This window comes from Macaca thibetana, chromosome 16, assembly GCF_024542745.1.
Source record: "Macaca thibetana thibetana isolate TM-01 chromosome 16, ASM2454274v1, whole genome shotgun sequence".
NCBI lineage: Eukaryota > Metazoa > Chordata > Mammalia > Primates > Cercopithecidae > Macaca > Macaca thibetana.
This window is the reverse complement of record NC_065593.1, coordinates 51,850,755-51,869,360: the sequence shown is the minus strand read 5'-3', so window position 1 is coordinate 51,869,360 and position 18,606 is coordinate 51,850,755. Positions and strand designations below refer to the sequence as shown.

Sequence of the window (18,606 nt, the reverse complement as noted above, 5' to 3'; positions counted from 1 at the left end):
TCTTGCCTGTTGTCAAGCTTAAACGTTTATGTGTAGAACTCCTATCTGTTTTTCCACCTGACTCCATTCTTCAAGACTCAGAAATGGAATTTCATACTGCCTGCTGGATAGTGCCTTTTAGGCAGCAGATGCTTGCTGAGGGCCTACTATGTGCCAGAGAGGGGTGCTAGGTGCTGGGGACAGAAAATGAAACAGACGTGCTTCTTATCCTAGAAGAGCTCATGGTTCAGTGAGAAATAAACTTCCCAAATGGCAAGAGAGAGAGGAGTCCAATGATTAATACTTGCTATGTGCCAGGCACTTTTCTACATGCTTGGTAAATACGAACTCATTTAATCCTCACAACAACACTAGGAGGCAGTTACTATTATTATCCCCATTTAACAGATGATATGGTAAAACTGAGGCATATGTCCAATAAGATCAAATTTTAAAATGCTGTTGACCACACCTACAGCCCTAGAAGACATGAGCAATTCCATATGAGGCTTGGCCGGTGACACAGTTCTGAGTATCTAAACCAAGCTATTCTCTAGCATTTGTGAAAATGGCTAAAAAACAATTAAAGCCAGGTGTGGTGGCTCACGCCTGTAATCCCAACACTTTGGAAGGCTGAGGCAGGTGGATTACCTGAGGTCGGGAGTTCGAGACCAGCCTGGCCAACATGGTGAAACCCTGTCTCTACTGAAAATACAAAAAATTAGCTGGGCATGGTGGTGCATGCCTGTAATCCCAGCTGCTCAGGAGGCTAAAGCAGGAGAATCACTTGCACCCCGGAGGGGGAGGTTGCAGTGGCCGAGATCGTGCCATTGCCCTCCAGCATAGGCAATAAGAGCAAAACTCAGTCTCAAAAAAAAAAAAAAAATTATAAAGATTAGTTCTTCACTACCACAAAAAGAATAGAACAGAGGTAGGGCTCTAACTGATAGAGTCTCAAAAAGTTATGACAATTGTTGCTGTAGTGAAATGATTAAATGTGGTTTTTTTATGTTTAATTTTTAGTTTGAATTCATGTCAACTGTCCAAATTTCCACCAGTAAAGAATCAGCTAGCTCATGTTAGCTTATCCCACTTAGATGGGATAGAGGATAATGGGGCCTAGAGGAGAGTTTTAACGTTAAGCCCAGTGTTTTGAAATACGTATCTGCTCCAATGTCTTCTCCATAGGCTTCCAGTATTCGTTTCCTAAGGCCGCCATACAAATAACCACAACCTGGGTAACTTTTAAAACAACAGAAATCAGACCAGCCATGGTGACTCATGCCTGTAATCCTAGCACTTTGGGAGACCGAGGTGAGCCTATCACCTGAAGTCAGGAGTTCAAGGCTAGCCTGGCCAACATGGGGAAACCCCATCTCTACTAAAAATACAAAAATTAGCAGGACGTGGTGGTGGGCGCCTGTAGTCACAGCTACTTGGGAGGCTAAGGCAAGAGAATCACTTGAAACCAGGGGGCAGAGGCCGCAGTGAGCCAAGATTGTACCACTTCACTCCAGCCTGGACGAAAAAGCAAAACTTTGTCTCAAAAAAACAAAAAACAACAGAAATTGGCCACATGTGGTGGCTCACTCCTGTTATCCCAGCACTTTGGGAGGCCAAGGCAGAAGGATGTCTTGAGCCCAGGAGTTTGAGACCAGCCTGGACAGCACAGCAAGACCCCTGTCTGTAAAAACTATATATAAAAAATTAGCTGGGCGTGGTGGCACGTGCCTGTAGACCCAGCTACTCAGGAGGCTGAAGTGGGAGGATGGCTTGAGCCTGAGCCAGGGAGGTTGATGCTGCAGCGAGCTGTGATTGAGCCACTGCATTCCGGCCTGGGTGACACAGTGAGACTCTGTCTCAAAAAAACAAAAACACAGAAATTTATTCTCTCACAGTGGAGGCTAGACGTCTGAAATCAAGGTGTCTGCAGAGCATAATATCTCCAAAGGCTCTGGGAAAGAATCCTTTCTTCCCTCTTCCTGGCTTCTGGTGGTTGCCAGAAATCCTTGGTGTTCCTTGGCTTATAGATGCAATCATCTCAATTGCTGCCTCCATCTTCACATGGTATTCGTTCTTCTTTATGTCTCTCTCTCTCTTTTTTTTTTTTTCTTTGTTTGAGATAGAGTCTTGCTCGTCACCCAGATGAGTGCAGTGGTGCAATCTCAGCTCACTGCAACCTCCATCTCCCAGGTTCAAGCAATTATCCTGCCTCAGTCTCCTGAGTAGCTGGGATTACAGGTGTACACCACCATGCCCAACTAATTTTTGTATTTTCAGTAGAGACGGGACTTTGCCATACTGCTCAGTTTGGTCTCAAACTCCTGGCTTCAAGTGATCCCCCCGCCTCAGCCTCCCAAAGTGCTGGGATTACAGGAGTGAGCCACTGCACCTGGCCTCCTGTATGTGTCTCTGTCTGTAGGCAAATTCTCCTCCTCTCATAGGGACACCAGCCATTAACTTAGGGCACCACTTAATCCAGTATGATCCCATCTTAACCTGATTACATCTGCAAATATCCTGTTTCCAAATAAGGCCACCTTCACAGGTTCCCCGTTATACATGAATTTTTTTTTTTTTTTTTTGAGACGGAGTGTCACTCTGTCATCCAGACTGGAGTGCAGTGGCGCAATCTCGTCTCACTGCAACCTCTGCCTCCCAGGTCCAGGCAATTCTGCCTCAGCCTCCCAAGTAGCTGGGATTACAGGGCCTGCCACCACACCCAGCTAATTTTTTTGTATTTTAAGTAGAGATAGGATTTTTTTGTTTTTTTGTTTTTTGTTTTTTGTTTTTTTTGATACAGAGTCTCTGTAACCCAGGCTGGAGTGCAGTGGTGCCATCTCGGCTCACTGCAACCTCCTTTTCCCGGGTTCAAGTGATTCTCCTGCCTCAGCCTCCCGAGTAGCTGGAATTACAGGCATGCACCACCACGCCCAGCTAATTTTTGTATTTTTAGTAGAGACAGAGTTTTACCATGTTGGCCAGGCTGGTCTCAAACTCCTGACCTCAGGTGATCCACCCACCTTGGCCTCCCAAAGTGCTGGGATTACAGGTGTGAGCCACCGCACCTGGCAGTAGAGACAGGGTTTCACCATGTTGGCCAGGCTGGTCTCGAACGCCTGACCTCAAGTGATTTGCCCTCTTTGGCCTCCCAAAGTCCTGGGATTACAGGCGTAAGCCACCACACCTGGCATATATTTTCCTTTTTGCAACCAAAAATCCATTTTTAAAAGTTTTCTTTTTACGTGAAAATGGATTCTGATTCTTAAACTGTTCTACCAAGAATCTGATTTGAGCATTCATTGAGAGAATTCTCCTACTACAACCTTTAGGTGACCTGTTGATTAGCAGTTTGTTTCCATAGAAGTAGTCCCTTTTACAGCTTCACTCTGAGTTCCTTAAAATACTTCTGCTTTTACTTTCAAAGCCTGTGAGTGTTTAAGATAAAGGCCTTTTGGTAAAAAGTAAAAACCTAATAGATTTTGAGACTTCCTCTGAAGCTCTGCTAATGATTGCATGGACAAGGAGATATAAATGAGCCTAAGGCATGTGACATTTTATGCAATCCTCATGACGCCTGTGACAGACACATGAGGCAGTGAGCCCCTTAAGTTGTGGAAGTTAAGAATGCTATGCAAAGAGGCTTTTTAAGGAAACTAAATTTGGAAAACATGAGAAATCTTGGGATGGGAACGAGGGAAAGGGCTGAGTGACACAAGGCCGAGAAACGTCTGCGACGTTAGACCTGAAATATTTGTCCAGGAAAGTGAGAAACTAGTTGGAGATTTCTGAAGTGGAAAATCTGTCAAATGTTTCTATATTGGGTTTCTAGTGACTTCAAGAAAGAAAGGGAGACGTGGAATGAATACATTGGAAAATTCTAATAGAAAAATCTAGTTGATTCAATGGTCAAAGGAGAGATCTAACTTTCAGTAGTACATAAAGCTCCAAGAGAAGGGACCCTGCGTATCTCACTTATTGTATTCTCACTGCCTATTTTGGTACCTGGTATTCAGTATATACTTAGTAAACTTTTCTTTTCTTTTAAGATATGGGGTCTTGCTCTGTCACCCAGGCTGGAGTGCAGGGGCGCAATCTTGGCTCACCATAACCTCCACCTCCCGAGTAGCTGGGATTAGAGGTGCACACCACTACACCTGGCTAATTTTTGTATTTTTAGTAGAGACGGTTTCATCGTGTTGGCCAGGCTGGTCTCAAACTCCTGACCTCAGGCGATTTGCCTGCCTCTGCCTCCCAAAGTGCTGGGATTACAGGCATGAGCCATGGCACCCAACCCATTTCTTTTTTTCTTTTTTTTTTTTTTTTGAGACGGAGTCTCGCTCTGTCGCCCAGGCTGGAGTGCAGTGGCGCGATCTCGGCTCACTGCAAGCTCCGCCTCCCAGGTTCCCGCCATTCTCCTGCCTCAGCCTCCCGAGTAGCTGGGACTACAGGCGCCGCCACCACGCCCGGCTAATTTTTTTGTATTTTTAGTGGAGACGGGGTTTCATTGTGTTAGCCAGGATGGTCTCGATCTCCTGACCTCGTGATCCGCCCGTCTCGGCCTCCCAAAGTGCTGGGATTACAGGCTTGAGCCACCGCGCCCGGCCTCTTTTTTTCTAAAAAGACTCTCTTGCTATGTTGCCCAGGCTGGAGTGCAATGGTGCAATCATGACTCCCTGCAGCCTTCAGCTTCCAGGCTGAAGCAGTCCTCCCGCCTCAGCCTCTGGAGTAGCTGGGACCACAGTCACACACCACCAAACCAGACTAATTTTTTGATTCTTCATGGAGACAATGTCTCCCTATGTTGCACAGGCTGCACTCAAACACCTGGACTCAAATGATCCTCCCTGCTCAGTCCCTTGAAGTACTGAGATTACAGATGTGATCCACTGGACCTGGCCTGAAATGAGATTCTTGAAAACAGCATATTATTGTCCGGGCACAGTGACTTACGCCTGTAATCTCAGCACTTTGGAAGGCCGAGGCGGGTGGATCACCTGAAGTCAGGGATTTGAGACCAGCCTGGCCAACATGGCGAAATCCCGTCTCTACTAAAAATACAAAAATTAGCCGGGCATGGTGATGCGTGCCTGTAATCCCAGCTACTAGGGGGGCTGAGACAGGAGGATCGCTTGAACCTGGGAGGCGGAGGTTGCAGTGAGCCGAGATCGGGCCACTGCATTCTAGCCTGGGCAACAGAGCAAGGCTCCGTCTCAAAAAAAAAAAAAAAAAAAAAGAAAGAAAGAAAGAAAAGAAAACAGCATATTGTTGTGTCATATTTTTAATCCAGTGTCAATGTCTGCTTATTTTTTTAATTTTTATTCATTTATTTATTTATTTATTTATTTATTTATTTATTTATTGAGACAGAGTTTCGCTCTTGTTGCCCAGGCTGGAGTGCAATGGTGCAATCTCGGCTCACCTCAACCTCCGCCTCCTGGGTTCAAGCAATTCTCCTGCCTCAGCCGCCCAAGTAGCTGGGATTACAGTTGCCCACCACCACACCCCGCTAATTTTTTTGTATTTTTAGTAGAGACGGGGTTTCACCATGTTGATGAGGCTGGTCTCAAACTCTTGACCTCAAGTAATCTGCCTGCCTTGGCCTCCCAGAGTGCTGGGATTACAGGTGTGAGCCACCGTGCTTGGCCAAAGTCTGCTTTTTAATTTCTGCACTTTGTTTACATTTAATGTAATTATTGATATGTTAAGGCTTAAACGCCAAGTGTGGTAGCTCATGCCTGTAACCCCGGCACTTTGAGAGGCTGAGGCAGAAGGATCATTTGAGCCCAGGAGTTTGAGACCAGTCTGGGCAACATAGCAAGATCAAAAAAATTTTTTTTTTTTTTTTTTTTTTTTTTTTTGAGACTGAGTCTGGCTCTGTCGCCCAGGCTGGAGTGCAGTGGCCGGATCTCAGCTCACTGCAAGCTCCGCCTCCCGGGTTTACGCCATTCTCCTGCCTCAGCCTCCGGAGTAGCTGGGACCACAGGCGCCCGCCACCTCGCCCGGCTAGTTTTTTGTATTTTTTAGTAGAGACGGGGTTTCACCGTGTTAGCCAGGATGGTCTCGATCTCCTGACCTTGTGATCCGCCCGTCTCAGCCTCCCAAAGTGCTGGGATTACAGGCTTGAGCCACCGTGCCCGGCTTTAAAAAATTTTTTTTAACTAGCCAGGAGTGGTGGCATGTGCGCCTGTAGTCCCAACTACTTGGGAAGTTGAGGTGGGAGGATCACTTGAGCCCAGGAATTCCGAAGCTATAGCAAGCTACGATCATGCCACTGGCACTCTAGCCTTGAAGCAAGACTCCATTGCTAAAAAAGTAAGCATGTAAATAAATAAAAGGCTTAAGTCTGCAGTTTCATTTTTTGTTTTCTGCTTGTTCCTCTTGTTGTCTCTGTGTTTTATTTTTTCTGGCTTACTGTGGGTTACCTGTACCTTTTTTTATTAACCCCATTTTAATTTTCCTATAGTGTTTTTGAGTGTATCTCTTTGTATAGATTTTTTAAGTGGTTGTAATGGGTTTCATATTATACATATATAAATTATCACAGTCAAATGGTGTCTCATTTTTATCAGCTTAAGTATAAAACTCTTACCTCTGTTTCAGTCTTTTTACTTTCCCATTTAAGACATAATTGTCTTAAATATTTCCTAAACCACATTGGGCAATGTTATACAGTCTATTTCAACCATCAAACATAATTGAGAAAACTCAAGAGGAGAAGTGTTATAGACTGAATTGTGTCTTCCCAAATTCATAGGTTGAACCCTTCACCCCTACTGTGACTGTACATTGGAGACAGGGCCTTTAAAGATGTAATTAAGATTAAATGAGGGCTGGGCGCAGTGGCTCACGCCTGTAATCCCATCACTTTGGGAGGCCATGATGGGCAGATCATTTGAGGTCAGGAGTTCGAGACTAGCCTGACCAACATGGTGAAACCCTGTCTCCACTAAAAACACAAAAAAATTAGCCAGGAGTGGTGGCACACACCTGTAATCCCAGCTCTTTGGGAGGCTGAGGCAGGACAATTGTTTGAACCTGGGAGACGGAGGTTGCAGTGATCTGAGATCGTACCACTGCATTCCAGCCTGGGCAACAGGGTGAGACCCTCATCTCAAAAATAAATAAATAAAGACTAAATGAGGCCATAAGTGTGGGACACTAATCCAACAGGACTGGTGTCCTTTTTTGTGGGGGGGACGGAGTCTCGCTCTGTTGCCCAGGCTGGAGTGCAGCGGCGCAATCTCAGCTTACTGCAACCTCCACCTTCCGGATTCAAGTGATTCTCCTGCTTCAGCCTCCTGCGTAGCTGAGATTACAGGCGTGTGCCACCACACCCAGCTAATTTTTTTTGTTGTCGTTTTCTGTTTTAGTAGAGACAGAGGTTTCAACATGTTGACCAAGCTGGTCTCAAACTCCTGACCTCAAGTGATCCTCTCACCTCAGCCTCCCAAAGTGCTGGGATTACAGGTGTGAGCCACCGAGCCCAGCTGGTGTCCTTTTTTTTTTTTTTTTTTTGAGATGGAGTTTCACTCTTGTTGCCTGGGCTGGAGTGCGATGGCATAATCTCGGCTCACCGCAACCTCCGTCTCCCGGGTTCAAGTAGTTCTCCTACCTCAGCCTCCTGAGTAGCTGGGATTACAGGCATGTGCCACCACGCCTGGCTAATTTTGTTTTTTCAGTAGAGACGGGGTTTCTCCATGTTGGCTGGTCTCAAACCCCCGACCTTAGGTGATCCGCCTGCCTTGGCCTCCCAAAGTGCTGGATTACAGGGGTGAGCCACCGCACCTGGCCCAGTGTCCTTTTAAGAAGAGGAAAAGGCACCAGGAGTGGTCACACACAGACAAAAGGCCAGGGGAGGACACAGCAAGAAGGTGGCCAGCTACAGGCCAAGAAAATAGGCCTCAGGAAAAACCAAATCTACCAACACCTTGGTCTTAGACTTCCAGCCTCCGGAACGGTGAGAAAATAAATACTGTTGGCCAAGTTACCCAGTCTGCGGTATTTTGTTATGGAAGCCCTAGCTGACTAATACAAGAAGGAAAGCATATTGTAATTACTCATATATTTGCTTTCCATGTCCTTTTTTCAACCTTGATGTTCCAAGGTCCTTTCTTTTTTTTTTTTTTTTTTTTTGAGACGGAGTCCCGCTCTGTCGCCCAGGCTGGAGTGCAGTGGCCCGATCTCGGCTCACTGCAAGCTCCGCCTCCCGGGTTCACGCCATTCTCCTGCCTCAGCCTCCTGAGTAGCTGGGACTACAGGCGCCCGCCATCACGCCTGGCTAGTTTTTTGTATTTTTAGTAGAGACGGGGTTTCACTGTGTGAGCCAGGATGGGATGGTCTCAATGTCCTGACCTCGTGATCCGCCCGCCTCGGCCTCCCGAAGTGCTGGGATTACAGGTGTGAGCCACCGCGCCTGGCCGGGGTCCCTTCCTTTATCATTTCCCTTTCTTTCTTTTCAAGAACTTCCTTTAGCTATTCTTTTTTTTTTTTTTTTTTTTTTTTTTTTTGAGATGAAGTCTTGCCCTGTCACGAAGGCTGGATTGCACTGGGTGTGATCTCTGCTCACTGCAACCTCCACCTCCCAGGTTCAACTGATTCTCCTGCCTCAGACTCCAGAGTAGCTGGAACTATAGTCATGTGCCACCATGCCTGGCAAATTTTTGTATTTTTAGTAGAGACTGGGTTTTGCCACATCGGCCAGGCTGGTCTCAAACTCCTGGTTTCAAGTGATCCGCCGCCTCGTTTTCCCAAAGTGATGGGATTACAGGAGTGAGTCTCTGCACCTGGCCCCCTTTTAGCCATTTTTTAAAAGGGTAGATCTACAGATGACAAATTCTCTTAGTTTTTCTTCATCTGAAAATATGTTGATTTCTCTTTCGTTTTTGATAGTTTTTTCTTCGAGCATTTGAAAAACGTTGTGCCACTTCCTTCTGCCCTTTTTTAGTTTTTGATGAGAAATCTACTGTGGTTCAATCTGTTTTTACTTTGTGGGAAGGATGTTTTTCTCTTACTGCTGTCGATATTTTTTCTTTGTTTTTTTTTTTTTTTTTTTTTTTTTTTTTTTGAGACGGAGTCTCGCTCTGCCGCCCAGGCTGGAGTGCAGTGGCCAGATCTTGGCTCACTACAAGCTCTGCCTCCCAGGTTCACGCCATTCTCCTGCCTCAGCCTCCTGAGTAGCTGGGACTACAGGCGCCCGCCACCTCGCCCGGCTAGTTTTTTGTATTTTTTAGTAGAGACGGGGTTTCACCGTGTCAGCCAGGATGGTCTCGATCTCCTGACCTCGTGATCCACCCGTCTCGGCCTCCCAAAGTGCTGGGATTACAGGCTTGAGCCACCGCGCCCGGCCGATATTTTTTCTTTGTTATTAGTTTTCAGGAGTTAGATTATTACGTGTCTTGGCATAGATTTCTTTGAGCTTATCATGTTTGTGGTTTCTCAGCTTCTTGAACTTGTAGTTCTACGTCTCTTGTCAAATTTGAGAAATTTTCTGCCATTATTTCTTTAAATAAGTTTTTGGTCTTACATTCTTACTCCTTCTAGGACTCTGACGACATAATTTTCTTTTTTTTTTTTTCTTTTTATTTTTGAGGCAGAGTTTTGCTCTGCTGCCCAGGCTGGAATGCAGTGACACAATCTCGGCTCACTGCAACTTCCGCCTTCTGCCTCCCAGGGTCAAGCGATTCTCCTGCCTCAGCCTCCTGAGTAGCTGAGATTACAGGCGCCTGCCGTCATGCCCGGCTAATTTTTGTATTTTAGTAGAGACGGGATTTGGCCATGTTGCCCAGACTGTTCTCGAACTCCTGAGCTCAAAGCAATCTAACTACCTCAGTCTCCCAAAGAGCTGGGATTATAGGCATGAGCCACCGCACCTGGACTGAAATAGTCTTTAATATTAAAATTAAATTTTGGCCAGACGCGGTGGCTCACGCCTGTAATCCCAGCACTTTGGGAGGCCGAGACGGGCGGATCACCAGGTCAGGAGATCGAGACCATCCTGGCTAACACGGTGAAACCCCGTCTCTACTAAAAATACAAAAAAAATTGGCTGGGCGTGGTGGCGGGCGCCTGTAGTCCCAGCTACTTGGGAGGCTGAGGCAGAAGAATGACGTGAATCCGGGAGGCGGAGCTTAAAGTGAGCCGAGATCGCGTCACTGCACTCCAGCCTGGGCGACAGAGACTCCATCTCAAAAAAAAAAAAATTAAATTAAATTAAATTAAATTAAATTTCATAAAAAGGAATGGGCCGGGCGCGGTGGCTCATGCCTGTAATCCCAGCACTTTGGGAGGCCGAAGCGGGCGGATCACGAGGTCAGGAGATCGAGACCATCTGGGTTAACACGGTGAAACCCCATCTCTAATAAAAATATAAAAAATTAGCCGGGCATGGTGGTGGGTGTCTGTAGTCCCAGCTAGTCGGGAGGCTGAGGCAGGAGAATCGCATGAACCTGGGAGGTGGAGCTTGCATTGAGCCAAGATCACACCACTGCACTCCAGCCTGGGCGACAGAGCGAGACTCCGTCTCAAAAAGAAAAAAAAGGAATGAAAGTATGACACGTGCTACAACATGGATGAAACTTGAAAACATGCTAAGTGAAATAAGCCAGATTGTAAAAGGACAAATATTGTATTATTCCACTTAAGTGAAATATCTAGACTAAACTAGGCAAATTTATAGAGACAGAAAGTAGATTACAGGTAACCAGGGGCTAGGAGAAAGGGGGAATGGAGAATTGCTTAATGGGAACAGAGTTTCTCTTTTATTTTGGAAATAAATAGTGGTGATAGTTATGCACATTGTCAGTGTAATTAATGCCACTGAATTGTACATTAAAAAATGGTTAAGGCTGGGCATGGTGTCTCACACCTGTAATCCCAGCACTTTGGGAGGCTAAGGTAGGTGGATCACCTGAGATCAGGAGTTCAAGCACTATCTGGCCAACATGCTGAAACCCCATCTCTATTAAAAATACAAAAATTAGCTGGGTGTGATGGTGGGTGCCTGTAATCCCAGCTACTCGGGAGGCTGCGGCAGAAGAATTGCTTGAACCCAAGAGGTGGAGGTTGTAGTAAACCAAGATCATGCCACTGCACTCCAGCCTGGGCAACAGAGCAAGACTCCATCTCAAAAAAAAAAAAAAGGTTAAAATGGGGGCCAGGCACAGTGGCTCACTTCTACAATCCCAGAACTTTAGGAGGCTGAGGCGGAAGAATAGATTGAGGCCTGAAGTTCAAAAGTAGCCTGGGCAACAGAGCAAGGCCCCATCTCTATATTTAAAATATATATATAGGCCAGGTGCGGTGGCTCACGCCTGCAATCCCAGCACTTTGGAAGGCCGAGGCGGGAGGATCACAAGGTCAGGAGATCGAGACCATCCTGGCTAACACAGTGAAACCCTGTCTCTACTAAAAATACAAAACAATTAGCCAGGCGTGGTGGCAGGTGCCTGTAGTCCCAGCTACTTGGGAGGCTGAGGCAGGAGAATGGTGTGAATCTGGGAGGCAGAACTTGCAGTGAGCCGAGATCGCGCCACTGCACTCCAGCCTGGGCAACAAAGCGAGACTCTGTCTCCAAAATACATAAATAAATAAATAAATAAATTATATATATATATATATATGGCTGGGCACGGTGGCTCACGCCTGTAATCCCAGCACTTTGGGAGGCCAAGGCAGGAGGATCACGAGGTCAAGAGATCGAGACCATCCTGGCCAACATGGTAAAACCCTGTCTCTACTGAAAATTCAAAAATTAGCTGGGCATAGTGGTATGCGCCTATAGTCCTAGCTACTTGGGAGGCTGAGGCAGGAGAATTGCTTGAACCCGGGAGGCAGAGGTTGCAGTGAGCTGAGATCGCGCAACTGCACTCCAGCCTGGCAACAGAGCAAGACTCCGTCTCAAAAAAATATATATATATATATGTACACACACACACACACACACACGTATGTGTATATATATATGTATATAAAAAATGGTTAAAATGGCAACTTTCATATTGTACCACAATTTAAAAAATTAACATGATATACCACAACCATTGAATTGCACTCTTTGAGTGAATTGTGTGGTATATGAATTATATATCAATAACCTGTTTTGTTTTGTTTTTGAGACAGAGTCTTGCTCTGTTGCCCAGGCTGAAGTAGAATGGCACGATCTCAGCTCACTGCAACCTCTGCCTCCCGGGTTCAAGCGATACTCCTGCCTTAGCCTCCTGAGTAGCTGAGATTATAGGCATGCACCACCATGGCCCGCTAATATTTGTTTTTTGTTTTGTTTTGTTTTGGAGATGGAGTCTCACTCTGTCACCCATGCAGGAGTGCAGTGGCATGATCTTAACTCACTACAACCTCCGCCTCCTGTGTTCAAGCGATTCTCCTGCCTCAGCCTCCCGAGTAGCTGGGACTATAGGCTTCCGCCACCATACCAGGCTAATTTTTTGTATTTTTAGTGGAGATGGGGTTTCACTGTGTTAGCCAGGATGGTCTCAGTCTCCTGACCTCGTGATCCGCCCGCCTCGGCCTCCCAAAGTGTTGGGATTAAAGGCGTGAGCCACCACCCCAGGCCAATAATATTCGTATTTTTATTAGAGGAGGGATTTCGCCATGTTGGCCAGGGTGGCCTCGAATGCCTGACCTCCGGTCAATAATCTGTTTTCTTAAAAAGATTCATGGTGAAAATATGGAGAAATTGGAACCCCCATTCACTACTGGTGAAGATGTAAAATGGGGTAACTACTTTGGAAAATAATCTGGCAATTTCTTGAAAGGCTTATCATAGAGTTACCATATAATCCAACAATTCCACTCCTAGGTATACACCCAAGAGAAAAAAAAACTAAATGTCCATAGAAAATGTGTACACAAATGTTCATAACAGCATTATACACAATAGCCCAAAATTGGAAACAACCCAGATGTTCAACAATGGATGAATGGATAAATAAAATGTAGTATATCCATACAATGAAATGTTATTCAGCAATAAAAAGGGATGAAGTAATGATACATGTTACAACATAGATAAACCTTGAAAACATACTAAGTGAAAGAAGTCAGTCAAAAAAGACCACATATATGATAGCATTTATATGATATGTCTAGAGTAGACAAATCTATAGAGGCAAAAAGTGGATTATTAATGCCTAGGGCTGGGGTGATGGAGAGAATGGAACGTGATGGCTAAAGGGTTTCTTGGCTAGACACAGTGGCTCACACCTGTAATCTCAGCATTCTGGGAGGCTGAGGCAGGAGGATGTCTCAAGCCCAGGAGTTCAAGACTAGCCTGGACAACATAGTGACACCCAGTCTCAACAAAAAAGAATAAATATTGTTTTAAAGAAAAAATAATAGGCCGGGCGCGGTGGCTCAAGCCTGTAATCCCAGCACTTTGCGAGGCCGAGATGGGCGGATCACGAGGTCAGGAGATCGAGACCATCCTGGCTGACACAGTGAAACCCCGTCTCTACTAAAAAATACAAAAAAACTAGCGGGCGAGGTGGCGGGCGCCTGTAGTCCCAGCTACTCGGGAGGCTGAGGCAGGAGAATGGCGTGAACCCGGGAGGCGGAGCTTGCAGTGAGCCAAGATCACGCCACTGCACTCCAGCCTGGGCGGCAGAGCGAGACTCTGTCTCAAAAAATAAATAAATAAATAAATAAATAAATAAATAAATAAATAAAAAATAATAAAGTCAAAAAAGTGAAAAAAATAATAAAAGGGCATGGGGTTTCTTTTCAGGGTGATTTTTTTAAAGTTCTGAATTTTTTTTTTTTTTTTTTTTTAAACAGGGTCTTACTCTGTCACCCAGGCTGGCTTGCAGTGGTATCATCACAGCTCACTACAGCCTTGACTTCCAGGGTTCAAGCGAGCCTCCCACCTCAGCCTCCCAAGTAGCTGGGACTACAGGTACTGGAACTCCCGAGTAGCTGGGACTATAGTTTATGCACAGAATTTGAGCCTCCCTCTCTGTGGCTCTTATTTTGATAGGATTTCCTCCCATTATTGCCACCTGCTGGGGTTGCCCTGAACAATTCAAGCTAGTAAGACTGCCGGGTTTGGGTTTTTGTTGTTTTGTTTTTGTTGTTGTTGTTGTTTTCAGAGATAAGATCTCCCGCACAGTGGTTCACGCCTGTAATCCCAGCACTTTGGGAGGCTGAAATGGGTGGATCACCTGAGGTCAGGAGTTCAAGACCAGCCTGGGCAACATGGTGAAACCCCGTCTCTACTAAAAACACACAAAAATTAGCCGGGCATGGTGGCAGGTGCTTGTAGTCCCAGCTACTCGGGAGACTGAGGCAGGAGAATCACTTGAACCTGGGAGGCAGAGGTTGCTGTGAGCTGAGATCACACCACTGTACTCCAGCCTGAGCAACAGAGTGAAACTCTGTCTCCAGAAAAAAAAAAAAAAAAAAAGAGAAAGAGATGAGATCTTACTGTGTTGCCTAAGTTGGAATACAGTGGGTATTCACAGGCACAATCTTAGTGCTCTACAGCCTTGAACTCCTGGGCTCAGGGTTTCCTCCCACCTCAGCCTTCTGAGTAGGTGGGACTACAGGCACACACCACTACCCCCAGCTTTGTTTTAACCGCTCACTTTGCAGACTTTGGACTTCCCTTAGACTAAAAGCTGTAAAACACGGGAAACCCATTCAGTCCTCTTCTCTTCCAGGTATCCACCTCTGTGCAGTATATTCCTCCTGTTGTTTGCTTGCTAATGACTTCAGGTAGTTTTTGTTTGTTTGTTCTTTAATATTTTGCTCTGAGTATATCATTCCTGTTTACAGAAGACTTGGTGTGATGGGAATTACTCAGCCATGATTGGAAATGGAACTTCCTCGTGTGTTTTTTGACATATTCCCATCATTTTGCTAGGGTGTTGGGGGTGGCAGGGGATGGGAGGGACTTCCTTAATTTCTATCACAACAGGACATTTCAAGCTTACCTTATAATTTCCCTGTTCCAGCCCTAAAGTCATCCATTTCTCTAAGAAGCTGTTTCTTTGTTGTGAGGAATACTATTTAGAAACCAAGATCTTGGTATCAAGCCTGCTCATTGTTACATTGTGTTAGTGCTTCTAAGCCTTTAACACACAGAGGCTGAACCTCTAGCTCTATCTCTATAGATGTATATGAAATTATGGGTTTATACTGATGCCTCTAACTCCAGTTCCACCCATCTAAGACTCCTTTGTATTCCCTAATTCGTATCTAAATCTACTTTTTTCCTACAGTGAGAACTCTAGCTTCCACCTTCTTTTATATATCATTTGCTTAATTCTATAATACGCTCAACATAGTTTCTTAATTACTATTCCCATACCACTTCTGCTTCATTACAGTTTTGGTGTTCATTTGTAACATGAGTTAATTTCTGTTTTCATTCAGTTTAGGGTCTCCTCCAAATTTGGTGATTTCATGTATTGAATTTATCATTTTATTTCCATATATTCTATTTTCAGGCCAGGCATGGTAGCTCACACCTGTAATCCCAGCGATTTGGGAGGCTGGGTCAGGAAGATCACTTGAGCTCAAGATTTTGAGACCAGCCTGGGACACATAGTTCCTGTTTCTGCAAAAGAAAAAAAAAGAAAGAAAAGGAAAAAAAATGCATATATATGTTCTATTTTCAAAACTGATGAATCTTTTATTGTAATTATTGAGATATAATTCATATACCATACAACTCACCCATTTAGAGCATACAAGTCAACAATTTTTAATACTCACAGAATTGTGCAACCATAGCCGCAATTAATTTTAGAACTTTCCACTCAGGCACAGTGGCTCATGCCTGTAATCCCAGAACTTTGGGAGGCCAGCTTGGGCAGATCACCTGAGGTCAGGAGTTCAAGACCAGCCTGGCAAACATGGTGAAACCCCATCTCTACAAAAATACAAAAATTAGCAGGGCATGAAGGCAGTTGCCTGTAATCCCACCTACTCAGGAGGCTGAGGCAGGAGAATCGCTTGAACCGGAGAGGTGGAGGTTGTAGTGAGCCAAGATCACGCCATTGCACTCCAGCGTGGGTGACAGAGTGGGACTCCGTCTCAAAAAAGAAAAAGAAAAAAGAAAAGAAACCTCAGCAGAGGAGGAAAAACTGTAAAAAAAAAAAAAAAAAAAAAAAAAAAAAAAAAGAAAAGAAAAGAAAAGAAAAAAAAGAATTTTGTGAATAGAAATTGAAAATTTAGAAATGAAAATTTCAGACTAAAAATTAAAATGTCAAATAAATCAAGTATTACAGCTCTTTGAGAATCTGTTTAGCAGGTTTTCACCAGAAAACTCTCTAAAAAAAATTTTTTTTTTAAATAAGCTGGGCATAGTGGCTCACACTTGTAATCCCAACAGTTGGGGAGGCCAAGGCAGGAGGATTGCTTGAGCCCAGGAATTTGAGACCAGCCTGGGAGATCCTGTCTCTACAAAAATAAATAAATAAATAAATAAATAAATAAATAAATAAAACCCACAAAAAAATTAGTGAGGTAAGGTGGCATATACTTTTAGTCCTACCTAATTGGGAGGCTGAGGTGGGAGGATTTCTGAGCACAGGAGGTTGAGGCTGCAGTAAGCCATGTTCATATCACAGCATTCCAACCTGGGCAACAGAGTGAGACTTTGTCTCAAAAAAATAAATAAGGGCTGGGCACAGTGGCTGTAGTCCCAGCACTTTGGGAGGCCAAGGAGGGCAGATCACTTGAGGTCAGGAGTTCAAGACCAGTCTGGCCAACATGGTGAAACCCCATCTCTACTAAAAATACAAAAATTAGCTGGGCATGGTGGTGTACGCCTGTAATCCCAGCTACTCGGGAGGCTGAGGCAAGAGAATTGCTTGAACCCAGGAGGCAGAGGTTGCAGTTAGCCGAGATTGTGCCACTGCACTCCAGCCTGGGCGACAGAGTGAGACTCCGTCTCAAATAAATAAATAAATAAGGCCGGGTGAAGTGGTTCACGTCTGTAATCCCAGCACTTTGGGAGCCCGAGGCAGGAGGATCACTTGGGCCCAGAGGTTTTATTTATTGTGTTAATTTAATTTAATTTAATGTATTTATTTTTGCAATGGAGTCTCCTCTGTTGCCCAGGCTGGAGTGCACTGGCGCCATCTAGGCTCACTATAACCTTTGCCTCTCAGGCTCAAATGATTTGTTGCCTCACCCTTCTGAGCAGCTGGGACTGCAGGTGTGCACCGCCACACTTGGCTAATTTTTGTGTTTTTAGTAGAGACAGGGTTTTGCCAGTGTTGCTCAGGCTGGTCTCAAACTCTTGGCCTTAAGTCATCTGCCCACCTCAGCCTCCCAAAATGCTGGGATTACAGGCTTGAGCCACAGCACCCAGCCTGAGGCCAGAGGTTCTAGACCAGCCTGAGCAACATAGCAAAACCCCGTCTCTACCAAAATAAATATATATACACACACACACATATATGCATATGTGTATGTGCTAAATATATAAATATATATATTTAGCCAGGGGAGGTGGCGCTTGCCTATAATCCCAGCTACTTGGAAGACCAAGGTGGGAGAATCACTTGAAACTAGGATACAGAGGTTGTAGTGAGCCGAGATCGTGTCTCTACACTCTAGCCTGGGCAACAAAGCAAGACTCTATCTCAAAAAAAAAAAAAAGATGGCCGGACGCGGTGGCTCAAGCCTGTAATCCCAGCACTTTGGGAGGCCGAGACGGGCGGATCACGAGGTCAGGAGTTCGAGACCATCCTGGCTAACACGGTGAAACCCCGTCTCTACTAAAAAATACAAAAAACTAGCCGGACGAGGTGGCAGGCGCCTGTAGTCCCGGCTACTCGGGAGGCTGAGGCAGGAGAATGGCGTAAAAACCCGGGAGGCAGAGCTTGCAGTGAGCTGAGATCTGGCCACTGCACTCTAGCCTGGGCGACACAGCGAGACTCCGTCGCAAAAAAAAAAAAAAAAAAAAAAAGATAACCTGACACTGGAAAATCTGGCAGATACCACCTTAACCTAATGATCAAGGCTAACATCACTAGTAATGGGGAAATCAAAATTGTGTACCACCTGACAGGATGCAATGAGAGCACAGCATCCCTTTCATGCTATTCCTGCCAAAGATAATACATATCCTAAATCTAATCAGGAGGAAACATCAGACAAGACCAAATTGAGCAACATTTTGCAGATTAACTGTCCTATGATCGTCAAAAGTGTCAAGGTTATGAAAGCCAAAGAAAGAATGAAGAACTATTTCCCTGACGGAAGGAGACTAAAGCAATGCAGTAACTGCTAAGCATTGCGTCTAATTGGATCATTTATGCATAAAAGACATTATTGGGATAAATGGTGAAATTTTATCAGCTGCTGAGGATTGATTTCCTGATATTGATTATTGTATTATGGTTCCGAAATGTATGTTGTCTATGTGGTTATGTATGTGCGTTTGGAGAAAATACACACTAAATATTTGGGGGTGATAAAACTTGTCAGGTTGTCAACTTGCTTGCAAATAGTTCATGAAGAAATAATATTTTTTTTGGGCCGGGCGCGGTGGCTCAAGCCTGTAATCCCAGCACTTTGGGAGGCCGAGACGGGCGGATCACGAGGTCGGGAGATCGAGACCATCCTGGCTAACACGGTGAAACCCCGTCTCTACTAAAAAAA

The 18,606-nt window shown here is 45.0% G+C and overlaps 1 protein-coding gene and 1 pseudogene across 1 annotated transcript in view; one reads left to right on the top strand and one right to left on the bottom strand.

Annotated features, from left to right (window-relative positions):
- The window catches only part of ATP6V0A1 (ATPase H+ transporting V0 subunit a1), a 360,020-nt gene that overhangs the window by 68,476 nt on the left and 272,938 nt on the right, over positions 1 to 18,606 (bottom strand). The gene's annotated exons all lie outside the window — the stretch shown is intronic.
- LOC126940021 (uncharacterized) lies at positions 16,213 to 16,266 on the top strand (annotated as a pseudogene).